Source organism: Pimephales promelas, chromosome 17, assembly GCF_988280905.1.
Source record: "Pimephales promelas chromosome 17, fPimPro1.hap1.1, whole genome shotgun sequence".
Classification (NCBI taxonomy): Eukaryota; Metazoa; Chordata; class Actinopteri; order Cypriniformes; family Leuciscidae; genus Pimephales; species Pimephales promelas.
Window position 1 is genome coordinate 13,836,872 of NC_142785.1, and position 15,323 is coordinate 13,852,194.

The following is a 15,323-nucleotide window of genomic DNA, read 5'->3' on the forward strand; positions in this document are numbered from 1 at the left end:
TGATATCAAAGTAGCTGAAGCTTTTCTTGGATTTCAGATCAGATCTGTAAGTGAACTGGACAGCATTTTAAAAAACGTCATGATATTTCTAAATGTCGTGTTCAGGAATACAACGGAGTGGCCAATATGAGTGGCGTCTATGCGTGAGGGCAGGCCAGGATCAGGGAAAAAGAGACACTTGCAACATATGTACACTGTGCAGCAAATAACCAGAACCTAGTGCTGAATGATGCAGAAAAAACATTCCAGAAGTGTCACAGTTCTATGACACCATTAAATATTTGTATGTGTTTTTGGCCACTATTAAAAGGTGGGCCATGCTCACTGGCTTCGACTCCACAGAGCCCCCACTCAGGTGTCATATCCGAGTTTTCTGTGATGGTTAGGTTTCGTCTTGGGGAATAGAATACACAGTTTGTTCAGTATAAACACCATTATGATAATGAGTAGACCAACGTGTGTGTGTGTGTGTGTGCTCAGTATGATTAGAAATACAGCTTCATCTACTCATTGTTAAAAAATAAAAAAAATAGCATTTTTCCGTCCATCATGTTATTCTTATTTGTGCTTTATTTTGTACAGTAAAGGGAGAGTTCACTTTTACGTATCACTCCCTATATACCATTTTTAATTTTATTTCACTTCACTATTAATGGTTAGAACATGTTCGTTACAGGGTGCTAGAGGGTTCATGGGAGTTTACCCAACCAGTCCACATGTGTTTTGTGGATTTGGAGAAGCCATTCGACTGTATCCCCTGAGGCGGCCTGTGGAGGGTGCTCCGGGAATATGGGGTCCGGGATCCTTTGCTAAGGGCTCTTCGGTCCCTGTATGACCGAAGCAGGAGCTTGGTTCGCATTGCCGGTAGTAAGTCAGACTTCTTCCCATGAGTGCATGTTGGACTCCGGCAGGGCTGCCATTTGTTCGCTGGTTCTGTTCACAATTTTTAAGGACAGAATTTCTAGGCGCAGCCAGGGGCTGGAGGGTGTCAGGTTTGGGGACCACGCGATTCCGTCTCTGCGGATGATGTTGTCATGTTGGCCCCTTCACACCAGGAAAATTCAGCATGCACTGGGACGGGTTTGCAGCCGAGTGTGAAGCGGCTGGGATGAGACTCAGCACCTCCAAAACCAAGGCCATGGTCCTCAGTCGGAAAAGGGTGGCTTGCTCACTTCAGGTTGGTGGAGGGATCCTTCCTCAAGTGGAGGAGTTTAAGTATCTTGGGGTTTTGTTAACGAGTGAGGGAAGGATGGAACGGGAGATTGACAGACGGATCGGTGCAGCTTCTGCAGTAATGCAGTCGGTGTACTAGTCTGTTGTGGTGAAGAAGGAGCTGAGCCGTAAGGCAAAGCTCTCAATTTAGCGGTCGATCTACGTTACTACTCTCCCCTATGGTCATGAGCTTTGGGTCATGACCGAAAGGACAAGATCCCGGATACAGGCAGCCGAAATGAGCTTTCTCCGCAGGGTGGCTGGGCGATCCCTTAGAGATAGGGTGAGAAGCTCGGTCACTCAGGAGGAGCTCAGAGTAGAGCCGCTGCTCCTCCACATCGAGAGGGGTCAGCTGAGGTGGCTCGGGCATCTGTTCCGGATGCCTCCTGGACGCCTCCCCGGGGAGGTGTACCGGGCACGTTCCACTGGGCGGAGACCCCGGGGAAGACCTAGAACATGCTGGAGAGACTATGTCTCCCGGCTGGCCTGGGAACCCCTCGGTGTCCCCCTGGAAGAGCTGGAGGAAGTGTCTAGGGAGAAGGAAATCTGGGCATCTCTGCTTAGACTGCTGCCCCCGCGACCCGGCCCTGGATAAGCACAAGAAGATGGATGGATGGATGGATGGATGGATGGATGGACGTGTTCATGTATGAAAACAGAAATAAACTATTAAAATGAATTTCAAAGTGGTGTTTTGGGCCCCCACCCTCATAGCGTCCTGGTGGACGCATGCCTTGCATGTGTGGGGACATAACGGCACTTTTTAAACAAAATAATGAGGAATAATTAAATGTGCAACTCTAAACACATTAATCTAAAAAAAAAAATGTTGCTACTGTAGAAAGATATGACACCTTTTGTGAAATTTTTCTTCCTCCCAGTAAATGGATGTTATAGTGTATGTCGTTCCTGTTGTCTTCGAGTCAGTCATCATGAGATAAAATTATTACACATATAGTTGTTTTAACCTGGCCAAATGGATTTTGTCCAATGTGATAAAGACATGGACTAAACAAGAAGCCTTAAATGAAAATACCTTAAACAATTCAAGTTAACTGAAAACCATTAATTAAAGTTAAACTAAAACCTTTCATTTCAAGTTAAATGAACAACACCATTGGCTGTAGTAGGTTTTACATGGTTGATTTTATTGAGTTTTATCTGTTCCTGTTATTATAAGATTACTTGTTTTAATCACGTGGAACCACAGAATGAATGAGTGTGACTGTGTATATGTGAACCCTGCTGGCTATTTGGAGACCACATTCACCCCACAACAATGCATGGGTGAAGGGTGTCAGAGATTAAGGCCATTTGTCTGAAAAACAATTAAATATTTGAGTCCTCTCAGTTTCTTATTCAAGGCTGCATGAAAACACTTGGTGGTTTCTGTTTGCCTTGCAGCTTCAGCCTGGGTCATGTGTGAATTCAGGCCGAGAGCGCCGGTGTCCCTTCTTTAAATAGCTCTTTATTGGTTGAGACTCTCGCTTACGGCCATACCACCCTGAACACGCCCGATCTCGTCCGATCTCGGAAGCTAAGCAGGGTCGGGCCTGGTTAGTACTTGGATGGGAGACCGCCTGGGAATACCAGGTGCTGTAAGCTTTTGCTTTATCTTCACTAATACACTTCATGGCTCGGCTCCCATGGTTGTTCCTGCTTTATCGTTTTAAATTCAATTGCTTCATTTATTTGTCTTTCTTTTCGCTTTCTCTCTGGCTTCTGTCTGCTCTCAGTGTGCAAACTAGGACAGCTCAGCCTCGTCATTACTTGTTCCTCCTCCAGGGGGCGATCAACAGGCTTTTCTCTCTCTATCTCAGTCTGCCATAGAGATGTATGTACTGTATGTTTAGTATGTTTAGAAATACAGCTTCATCTACTCACTGTAAAAGAATAAAAAAGAACATCTTTCCATCCATCATGTTATTTTTATTTGCGCTTTATTTTGTACATTAAAGAGAGAGTACACTTTTACGTATCACTCTCTATATATACCATTTTTAACTTTATTTCACTTCACTATTAATGGTTAAAATGTGTTCATGTATGTAAGATACAGAAATAAACTATTAAAATGAATTCCAAAGTGGTGTTTTGGGCCCCCACCCCCATAGTGTCCTGGTGGGCGCATGCCTTGCATGTGTGGGGACATAACGGCGCTTTTTAAACAAAATAATCAGGAAAGTGTAAATTAAATATGCAACACTACACACATTCATCTAAAGACGTGTTTGCTACTGTTGAAAGGTATGACACCTTTTGTGAACTTTTTCTTCCTCCCAGTAAATGGATGTTATAGTGTATGTCGTTCCTGTTGTCTTCGAGTCATGGAGATAAAATTAGTACACATAGTTGTTTTAACCCGGCCAAATGGATTTTGTCCAATGTGACAAAATGTTTATGTTTGCCTTGCAGCTTCAGCCTGGGTCATGTGTGAATTCAGGCCTAGAGCCCGGTGTCCCTTCTTTAAATAGCTCTTTATTGATTGAGACTCTCGCTTACGGCCATACCACCCTGAACACGCCCGATCTCGTCCGATCTCGGAAGCTAAGCAGGGTCGGGCCTGGTTAGTACTTGGATGGGAGACCGCCTGGGAATACCAGGTGCTGTAAGCTTTTGCTTTATCTTCACAAATACACTTCATGGCTCGGCTCCCATGGTTGTCCCTGCTTTATCGTTTTAAATTCAATTGCTTCATTTATTTGTCTTTCATTTCACTTTCTCTCTGGCTTCTGTCTGCTTTCAGTGTGCAAAGGACAGCTCAGTCTCGTCATTACTTCTTCCTCCTCCAGGGGGCGATCGACAGGCTTTTCTCTCTCTTCCTCCTCCAGGGGGCGATCGACAGGCTTTTCTCTCTCTTCCTCCTCCAGGGGGCGATCGACAGGCTTTTCTCTCTCTATCTCAGTCTACCATAGAGATTTTTTTTTTCCATTTATACCACACAAGTCCTGTCCAAGCAATACCAACTTGGTCAAGTTTACAGATATGTCACCACCATAGTAAGGAACACATTGGACATAGCTATTGATATCAAAGTAGCTGAAGCTTTTCTTGGATTTCAGATCAGATCTGTAAGTGAACTGGACAGCATTTTAAAAAACGTCATGATATTTCTAAATGTCGTGTTCAGGAATACAACGGAGTGGCCAAATGATTGGGAGGGAGGGCAGGCCAGGATCAGGGAAAAAGAGACACCTGCATCATGCAGCAAATAACCAGAACCTAGTGCTGAATGATGCAAAAAAAACATTCCAAAAGTGTCACAGTTCTATGACATCATCAAATATTTGTATGTGTTTTTGGCCACTATTAAAAGGTGGGCCATGCTCACTGGCTGCGACTCCACAGAGCCCTCACTCAAGTGTCACACTTAATCCATTGTTGGTGTTGCTATTCGGTACAGATATGTGGATGTAATGAAAGCACTGCCAAAAATATATCTGGCAAGTGACAAGAAGGATGAGAACGCTTTTGACCAGGCAAAGATGAAGGCACATTTTTATGACTTAAAATGTCATAGACTTTACCCCCTACTACACCACTTTGTAAAAGTTTGTAATATAATCCATTGTGCCAAATAGAATCAAATGCTTTTTTGAAATCGACAAAGCATGCAAATATTTTTCCGTTTTTGGTCTGTTTTACGTGTTTATTGATTAGGGTGTAAATGTGGTCAGTAGTTCTGTGTTTTGGAATGAAGCCAGTCTGACTCGGGCTCAGGACATTGTGCTCGTTAAGGAAGCTTACAATTCTATTGTTTAAAATACTGCTAAATAACTTCCCCAGATTACTGCTCACACAAATGCCTCTGAAATTATTAGGGTCTAATTTATTTCCACTCTTGTGAATTGGGGTAATAAGTCCTTGGCTCCAGATGTCAGGAAAACAGGCTGAACGGAGTACGATGTTGAACAGTTTGAGCAGCGCCGCCTGCAGCTCCGGTGTGCTGTGTTTCAGCATCTCACCTAGAATGCTGTCAGGACCACAAGATTTATTTCCTTTTAGGCTTTTGAGTTTGTTTGCCAATTCTTCATGCGCAATTGGGAAGTCAAGTGGATTTTGATTATTTTTAATTGTCTCTTCATAAGTTTGTAGATTTTGTTTGATTCGATTATAATTTTCATTGAGTTGTTTTGATGGGATTTCTCTGTATAAGTTTTCAAAATGATTTGTCCAAATTTCTTCATCTTGTATTGGTAGGTCTTGTGGTTTATGCGGTGCTCAGATTATTTCACATATCCCAGTGTTGCTTCTTCACTCTAATTGTGTCTTTATATATTTTTAGTTTTAAAAAGTATTCAGTTCTTAAGTCAGTGTTGTTTGGTTCTTTATGTTTCTTTAAGTTGTTTTCTCAATGTTTTGCAGTCTGAATCAAAGCATTTTTCATCTTTTGGAGTATTTTTGTGTATTTTTTCCCTTTCTTTTTCAATTCACTTTTCTGTGCTGCTTTATTAAATATGTTATTGATTTCATTTGTAGCCGAATTAACAAATCAAAACAATCTTTAGTTGTTTCGAATTTCTTAGTAATAAATGTATTTATTTTATTTTTTTAGTTCTTCAGAACTGAGGGCTTGGACAAACTTGTCTGCGCTGTCCAGAGCCCATTTGTATCTCTGCTGGACCTGATACATTCGGCAGGTTTCCAGTCTGTTTTGTTCTGGTGTGTGATGTGTTTTGATATAAATGTTAGTTTGGTTATGGTCAGAAAGCGGAGTTTGCTGTTTGACAGTGAATGCATTGAAGGAGGATGGGTCCATGTCAGTGATGGCGTAGTCAACTACACTAGCTCCAAGACCTGAACAACACGTGAACCTCCCTAAAGAGTCCCCTCGGATCCTGCCGTTCAGTATGTACAGGCCTGAGGCTCGGCAGAGCTGCACCAGCTCTCTACCAGTTTTGTTTACTGTCTGGTCTAGGTTGTTTCTCGATGGAAGTTTTCCTGTGATACTCGGGGGGTTTTGGCCAAAGACATATTCATTACCCTTTGGATCTATGTCATCAGGTTCAGATCCAGTTCTTGCATTGAAGTCTCCTCACAGCAGCACGTTTCCCTGGGCCTGGAAATGGCTGATTTCGGTGTGGATGATGTTGAGGTATTCTTCCTCATGGTAAGGGGATTCCGCTGGGGGAATGTAGATGGCAGAGCGATATGTTTCTTTGGTAGAAATGCCAATTTGGTTTATTTTTAACCAGCAATGAAATTTTCCAACTGATATAGTTGTAATGTGATTGGCAAGATCCTCCCTGCACCACACCAGAACTCCCCCCGAGTCTCGTCCACGGTGGACTGTATTTATTTTGACTGAGGGGACAATCACTTCATAGTAGCCTGAGGGACAGTAGGTAAGCGCATCATTTCGACACCAGGTTTCAGTGAGGATTATGATGTCAACATCTTTTATATGTTTTAGAAATTCTGGGTCTGTACTTTTAGAACCAAACGTTGAAGAGTGAAGACCCTGAATATTCCAGCAACTTATTTGAAATGAATGCATTCGTATTCTAAAAGATAAACCTATTTGGTGAGACAGAGAGAAGATAATTTAAAGTAGGTGAAAATATACATGGCAAACAATTTATATATATATAGGCTATATATATACATACACATACACACATACACACACATACAAACCCAATTCCATAAAAGTTGGGACACTGTACAAATTGTGAATAAAAACAGAATGCAATGATGTGGAAGTTTCAAATTTCAATATTATATTTAGAATACAACATAGATGACATATCAAATGTTTAAATTGAGAAAATGCATAATTTTAAGGGGAAAATAAGTTGATTTTAAATTTCATGGCATCAACACATCTCAAAAAAGTTGGGACAAGGCCATTTTTACCACTGTGTGGCATCCCCTCTTCTTTTAGTAACAGTCTGCAAACGTCTGGGGACTGAGGAGACAAGTTGATCAAGTTTAGGAATAGGAATGTTGTCCCATTCTTGTCTAATAAAGGCTTCTAGCTGCTCAACTGTCTTAGGTCTTCTTTGTTGCATCTTCCTCTTTATGATGCGCCAAATGTTTTCTATGGGTGAAAGATCTCGACTGCAGGCTGGCCATTTCAGTACCCGGATCCTTCTTCTACGCAGACATGATGTTGTAATTGATGCAGTATGTGGTTTGGCATTGTCTCGTTGGAAAATACAAGGTCTTCCCTGAAAGAGACAATGTCTGGATGGGAGCATATGTTGTTCTAGAACTTGGATATACCTTTCAGCATTGATGGTGCCTTTCCAGATGTGTAAGCTGCCCATGCCACACGCACTCATGCAATCCCATACCATCAGAGATGCAGGCTTCTGAACTGAGCGCTGATAACAACTTGGGTTGTCCTTGTCCTCTTTAGTCCGGATGACATGGTGTCCCAGTTTTCCAAAAAGAACTTCAAATTTTGATTCGTCTGACCACAGAACAGTTTTCCACTTTGCTAGAGTCCACTTTAAATGAGCCTTGGCCCAGAGAAAACGCCTGCGCTTCTGGTTCCCGTTTAGATATGGCTTCTTTTTTGACCTATAGAGTTTTAGCCGGCAACGGTGAATGGCACGGTGGATTGTGTTCACTGACAATGTTTTCTGGAAGCATTCTTGAGCCCATGTTGTGATTTCCATTACAGTAGCATTCCTGTGTGTGATGCAGTGCCGTCTAAGGGCCCGAAGATCACGGGCATTCAGTATGGGTTTCCGGCCTTGACCCTTACGCACAGAGATCGTTCCAGATTCTCTGAATCTTTGGATGATATTATGCACTGTTGATGATGATAACTTCAAACTGGGCGGTATATCGAGTTTGTACGATGTATCGTTATATTTTTTTGAAACGATATGGAATGAGGCAATACTGTTTATATCGATACAGTAGTTTGATATTAGCACATCTGAAAAATAGCGGAGGTTGCAGTGTGAGCTGCTGCAGTGAACGTAGCTAGGCTACATAGTACAATTTGTCCTAAACAATGACACAAGCTTATATTAATTGCTTCAAAATAACTGATAAGATATAGTTAACAAGTTTAAAGCAGCTTGCACTGTCAGATGCTCTGACAGACACTAGGCATTTCTCAATGTCAAGGAAGGATCCTCGGAAGCCGGAATTTCGAGGATGCTACGTCATCGACGTCCGTCGAAGCACTGTTCCAATGTCGAGGATCCTCAGAATTTCAACCAAGGACTGAGTCCTTCGTTCGGAAAATATCCCATACACAGAAAAGGATGCATATGTGTAGCCTTCGCGCTCTTAAATCACCCACAATCCTATGCGCAGCTTTGCTATCTTGTTCAAAAAAATAAAAAAAATGTCAACCGTAGGCGGAGTCGGAGTGATAACGGCAATATGCTTTTAAATGTAAGCAAGTATAATTTCAGTTTAGCCATTTATTTAATGTTTGTTAAACTATTTAACATATCGGCTCAAATTTGCTGAGGGGATTTAAAGCTGTTCCCTTTTACTGGTGATTAACTTTTTAATTTTTACTTCATATAACGTTATAGCCTTTTTTGTTGGTCACATATTTTACCATTGCATGTGTTTTAACAGCTAGATCATGTTGCTATGGACGTAGTTCTGTTCACTCCGGTAATATAATCGTTTTTGAATGAATAAACTCCTTTTTAAATCAATATTGTGTCAAATTATTGATTTATTTGGTAGGTAGCCGTGTTATAAGTGGGAAAATGTATCCACAAGTTTCCTGCGCCCCATGAGGCCTTGCGTCAAAAGTGGGCGCGACTTCCAGTTGGAAGTAAACAAAGCACGATTTGACATGCTTGACACTCGTTCATTCAACAGTTGACAGTCATTCAAGTTATAGCGATCCAAACTAGCTAACGATGTGGGAACACAACCTCAACGAAATTAAAAAAGGTGAAATAACAGTACCTTACCTCCACAGTAGTTGATTGGGAGTATTATTAAAACATTATTAATAATCAATACTCATCAAGGCATGGTGACAGACAGTTGTGCGAGCTGACAAACAATTAAAATAAAAAATACACACTTAGTCATTGTGCTTTGGAGTTTATTCAAAATTATAAATGAATGTGCTACTTGAATACATTAACTGGCACATTTGGTATTCTGTCAACACAGGCTTTGATCCTGAGTTTAGGTGCAACATAGAGAACAGCCAAACACATGCTGATAAAAGTTTATAGAATATTAAGAATTTAAACAAATGTACACAGGAAGATTCGTCGTCTTTTGGGAGGTGATGGAAACTACAGTCGTTGGCAGGATCAGAGACGGGCTCTGGCAGGATCACTCTGATTTCGTTTTCAGCTTATGTTCAAAACAATCACGTTTAAGCCACTGAACTAGTTTAGTCCGGTTATACATACAACCGCGAACAGCACATGTTGTCCATGAGCTCCGTAACGACATCTCTCATAAAGATTTGCGTCTTTAAATAGTAAAATAATTCTCCGAAAAACAGCTAGCCTCTTCGCTAACTAACACACAAAATACCATTGGAATGCTACTTCCGCCGCCTCACCGGAAGTTTCACCCACTTTATTTTTTACAGGAGCGCCCCTCGGAAACTTGTGGATAGCGAGGCGGTTGTTAAAGGCAGCGAATACAACCCCTTCAGGCTGATTCAATCAAGACCCCTCTGCTTTAGAGTTTGTGGGGTTGTATTCACTATAACAACCGCCTGATTATACATGATCCCTTATACTTTATTTATTTATTTATTTCTATGAGGACTGACAAGACAAAATAAGGAGTGTCAAGTGTATTTAAACAGTGCAGTACACCAGCACTATGATTTTTGCAGCGCCGAAGCGGACCTTTCACTGATGACGTGCACTTGCTAGCCTGTTCCATTTACGTGTTCTCCGAATGCTAAAGAGGACCCTTGCCTAGCCTCTGAAGGAAATGACTTGGAAGGACCCGTCCTGCCAAGGAAGTATCCTTGAAGTATCCTTGACATTGAGAAACACCTACTGTTGCTGACTGATAGATATAGGCTACTTGCGTTCCACCCACTAGCAATATTTGAAAAATGCTGAAAAAATGGGCAGACCCCAGCGGGGCTAGGGGGCGTACACCTGAGACCCGCCGTGAGTGACAGCTGCTGTCAGACTCTAAAATAGAACGAGACTGGAGTGACTCAAGTAGCTGCCTTTGCAACAGAGCGGCCATTTGAAGTCGAGGACTTTTCTCCCTCACCTTCACCTTCACCTGAAGTGGATGAGGGTGAATTGTATGTAGACACAGGGCCAAATCCATTCGAGCTGCTGGCTCAAACTGCGGTCTTAACTCCCGCATCGCGACCGGCATCTGATGAGTTATGTCGTCGAGTTGATCTCAATAGCGCACGCTGGCATATATTCATATTGATATTATGCCGCTATATGAAAAAATCCAGCAAAATGCACCGGCTCGTTTGTCGACCCCAGAGGATTAACTTTATCCTAACCATAAATTGTGATTAAAATATCCATGATCACTCACATCAAGACGCCGCTGCGGTGGAGGAGTCCATGCAGGACGAGCAGTGTTTGGCACTGCGTGTGGAGAAGCCCATGTCCACCTCTATTCCGTTACTATCCTGATCACTGTACTAAACACTGATAAATCTATGCTAACTTGAAGCTATCCTAACTGTACTATGCTACTAGCTACACAAAATAATCTAAATTATCTATATAATGCTATGCTAAATAGATGCAACAATACTCTATCCTGGTCGTTTTCAAAAATAATCTAAATAACTATATAAATGCTATGCTAACTAGATGCTATTATATGCTATCCTGATCGTTTTCAATACTCATAAATCCAACTCCTGACTCGCTACAGTAGTTTTGACGGAACCAGATGCTTTTATACCAGGGGCTGCCAAGGGCGTGGTGAGCTCGCACCAAGGGTGTGACAGAGTGCGTCTGAGAGTTCGCTACGTCAGAAAGTACCCCTACTGCAGGAGCTTTCCGTTTAACCTGAAGAGGGCAGCACTCAGACGTTTTTACACCATATATTTGAAAACCAAAACACTTTATACTCAATTGTCAAAAAATGTACTCGAATCAATGAACAGCATTTATGAAGCTCCATTCTTACAGATTATTGTATTTTCAAAGAGTGTGCGGAGATGCAGGCAAATATGACACACACACAATTTAGCGGGACTGCTCTGTTTACTTCGTCTTCTTAACGTCATTGCACATAACACCGGAACATCCGGAACATAAGTACACCGTGCATCATGGGAAATGTAGTCACATAAAGCATTGCACAATATACAACATCTCCTCCCCTCTTACTCTTTGAGGTCTAACACAAGATTACAAATTATACTGTAATATCAGTAGTCAGAAATTTTGAAATTCAACTCTCTTAGAACTCTTCTTTTTTTATATATATATAGAACATTCAACTTTGTTGTTTCTTATTTACAACTAATTCCCTGGGAGTGAGGGTAGACTACCTCAAACCCTAGCTGACCCTAAGGGGATTATTCTGCCCCGAGCAATAAGGGTAGCTTCCAACTAAGAATAATCCAAGAACCGCTGGGGCGGGTGTCGCTCCCTAACTGGGTATCGGCGCCCTGTTTGGCTCCCACTTTCTGCCGATACAACAGGTGATGCCGGTTCCTTTACTGATGGACAATTTGCGGTCTTGGTAGGCTCAGTGGTTAGTACTTCAGGAGCTGACGTACTGTTACTAATTTGGTCAGTGACATCCGCAACTTCGGAAACATTTGGAACTGCGTTTGCTCCCTTGAGCAACTGATCACTGTGTCTCCTCCAAGACAAATCTCCAGCAGTTTTGACCTTATATGAGACTGGACCTGTCTGGGCCTCCACCGTAGCTGGAACCCACTTCGGACCACCGCCATAGTTCCGTGCCAGCACTGGTGAGCCTATCGAGAAGGTTCTGTCCTTGGCTCGCAGATTCTGTCGCTGTACCTGATTCCTCTGTTGTCTTAAGACAGTTTCTTTGAGTGTTGCTGGTTTGAGCAGCTTCAAGCTTGTCCTGAGCTCTCTATTGAACAACAGAGACGCTGGTGACACTTTAGTGGTTGCGTGCGGAGTACTGCGATAGCACAACAAAAAGCTATGCAGCCGTTGATGGACTGTTCCCTGTCCGAGTGAAGCTTTCAAAGCATGTTTCAAGGTTTGGACAAACCTTTCTGCTAAACCATTTGTTGCCGGATGGTAAGGTGATGATGTGATATGCTGCACACCATTTGCTTGTAGGAATGTGCCCATCTCGTGAGATGTAAATTGACGGCCAATTTTCTGAGACAAGCTGCACCGGAGGTCCAAATCTACTGAAAATTTCTCCCAGTTTCTCAATTGTCTTTTCAGCTGATGTAGATTTCATGATAGCCACCTCCGGCCACTTACTGTGTGCATCCACGACCACCAGCAGCATTTTGTCCTCCACTGGGCCTGCAAAATCAACATGAATGCGCTGCCATGGTTTCTCTGGATATTCCCATGGGTGCAGCGGAGCCAGTTGGGGTACATTGCGTATGCGCTGGCATGACGTACATGTTCTTGCCTTTTCCTCAATTTGGCCATCTACTCCTGGCCACCAGAAGTAACTCCTGGCAATTTCTTTCATTCGGACCATTCCACAGTGTCCCACATGCAGCTGTTTTAGCACTTGCTTGCGCAGAGCAGAGGGAATGATCACTCTCCTACCCCACAGCAAACATCCTGACTGCACTGAAAGTTCATGGCGTCGAGAGACATACGGTTTTAACTCCAGGTCATCGGTCTCACCTTTTCCTGTCATTACGATATCCATGACTTTCGACAGAACAGGGTCATTGTGTGTGCTCTTACGGACTTGTACAGCTATTACTGGGGCCCTTTCCACCTGGCTGAAGTAGAAAATTTCTGCAACTTGTGCCTCCTTCATTCTGTCAGCGAGAGGCAATCTAGACAGACCATCCGCATTTCCATGCAATTCCGCCTTCCGATACTTGATGTCATAGGTGTGAGCGGATAACAACAAAGCCCATCTTTGCATCCTACTAGCAGCCAGAGACGGAATGCCATGGTGTGGGCCAAAAATTGCAGTGAGTGGGCGATGATCGGTCAACAATGTGAACTTCCTTCCAAAAACATACTGGTAAAACTTACGAACTCCAAACACAATGCTCAACGCTTCTCGCTCAATCTGAGCATAGTTTGCTTCTGCCTTACTCAGACTCCTGGAAGCGAATGCGATCGGCCTCTCTTGACCATTTGGCATGATGTGGGACAAGACAGCTCCCACACCATATGGAGAAGCATCGCAGGCCAGTTGAATGGGAAGAGCAGGGTCAAAATAAGTGAGGGCATTTGACTTTAAGAGTGTCTCCTTTGCTCTTTTGAAAGCCTCCTGGCATTCAGAGGTCCACCTCCAATTTTTCTCGTGACACAACAACTTGTGAAGTGGTTTCAGCAGCGTAGCGATGTTTGGAATGAACCGCCCATAATAATTTAGTAAACCGAGGAAAGACCGCAACTGGCTTACATTTTCGGGCTCTGGAGCATCCACAATGGCCTTAACCTTGGATGGAGATGTATGCAAACCAGAGGCATCAATGACATGGCCTAAGTACTCGACTGCAACCTGGAAAAATTCACATTTGTCCTTGCGCACCCTCAATCCGTATTCTTTCAGTCTCTCCAGGGTAGCATCCAGGTGTTGTAAGTGCGACTCTTCATCAGTGCCAGTCACTAGGATGTCGTCTAAGTAACACACCACGCCTTTAAGGCCCGCCAAAATCTGATCCATCGCTCGCTGAAAAACAGATGGGGCCGAAGTAATTCCAAATGGTAACCGCTTGTACCGAAATAGGCCTTTGTGGGTGTTGATGGTGAGAAGTTCTCTGGACTGTTCCTCAACATGCATCTGCAGGTATGCTTGGTTGAGGTCGATTTTGCTGAATTTTTGCCCTCCTGTCAGTACAGCAAAGATATCATTAATGTGAGGCAAGGGGTATTGTTCTGCTGATAACACCGGATTTACAGTGACTTTAAAATCTCCACAGATCCTTATGCCTCCATCTTTCTTTAGAACTGGAACAATGGGTGTTGCCCACTTACTCACGCTGACTGGTTCCAGCACCCCTTCCTTCATGAGTTCTGCTAAGCTTGCCTCTACCTTGGGTTTTAGCGCATATGGAAGGGGCCGGGCTTTTAGAAATTTTGGCTGGCATCCCGGCTCTACAGTCAATTTCACCTGGATGTCCTTCATGCTGCCCAACTCCTGCTTGAACGCATCAGAGTGTTTCCGGAGAATCCCTTCAAGATCCAGCGTTTTAGGTGTCATCATGTGTATGGCCGCCCAGTCCACCTTGAGTTGCTCCAGCCAAGAACGTCCCATCAACGAAGGATAATCACCCAAGACCACATACAATGGCAGTTTTTTCTTTTTCCCGTTGAGTTCAACTGTTACCTGCGTGAGTCCTTTCATAGTTACCGCTTCCCCAGTGTACGTCTTAAGAACCACATCAGGTGGTGCGAGTGGCAGGTGGCTCAGTATTTCGCTGTATACCTTATCCGACACGAGCGACACAGCAGCACCCGTGTCAATCTCCATTTTCACAGGCTGTCCTTCCAGCAGCGCGGTGACCTTATAAGCCTTGGTTCCACCAGCAACAGTGAGCACATGCAACGGAAATTCCTCATCCGATGTGTCAGTAACATCTTTGTTTTCCTGCTCCACTGAAAACACGCGTTGCTTTTGCTTCCTTCTGTATACTGGTTTCTGCTGCATTTTTTCCTTCTTTCCTGTTTTATTTTTACACGCACGCTCAATGTGTCCTTTTTTCTTGCAGCTGCGGCACTCCACATCTTTAAACCAGCATGAAACGGGTGAGTGTCCCGTCTTGCCACAGCGAAAACATGGCCCTTTATTTTCATTTTGTTTTTCGGTCTCCATCTTATACACTTTACTGTTTGAGCTCAGTTGTTGTGCCTCCTTCGCAGCCAATTCCATTGACACACTCAGCTCTATTGCTCTTTGTAGTGTCAAGTTGCTCTCTGTTAACAGTCTTTTTTGTATTCCCTCACAACGGAGTCCGCAGACTAATCTGTCCCGAAGTGTGTCATTTAGCACTTCACCAAATTCGCAGTGTTCAGCTAATTTTTTTAGCA

At 43.2% G+C, this 15,323-nt stretch overlaps 2 non-coding genes across 2 annotated transcripts; both read left to right on the forward strand.

The window, feature by feature from the left end:
- Positions 1 to 2,698: 2,698 nt before the first annotated feature.
- Positions 2,699 to 2,817, forward strand: LOC148971490 (5S ribosomal RNA). The gene has a single exon (XR_016147196.1). It is a non-coding gene; the product is annotated as a 5S ribosomal RNA (ribosomal RNA).
- An 891-nt stretch (positions 2,818 to 3,708) lies between these two features.
- On the forward strand, positions 3,709 to 3,827 carry LOC148971491 (5S ribosomal RNA). The gene has a single exon (XR_016147197.1). It is a non-coding gene; the product is annotated as a 5S ribosomal RNA (ribosomal RNA).
- Positions 3,828 to 15,323: the final 11,496 nt, after the last annotated feature.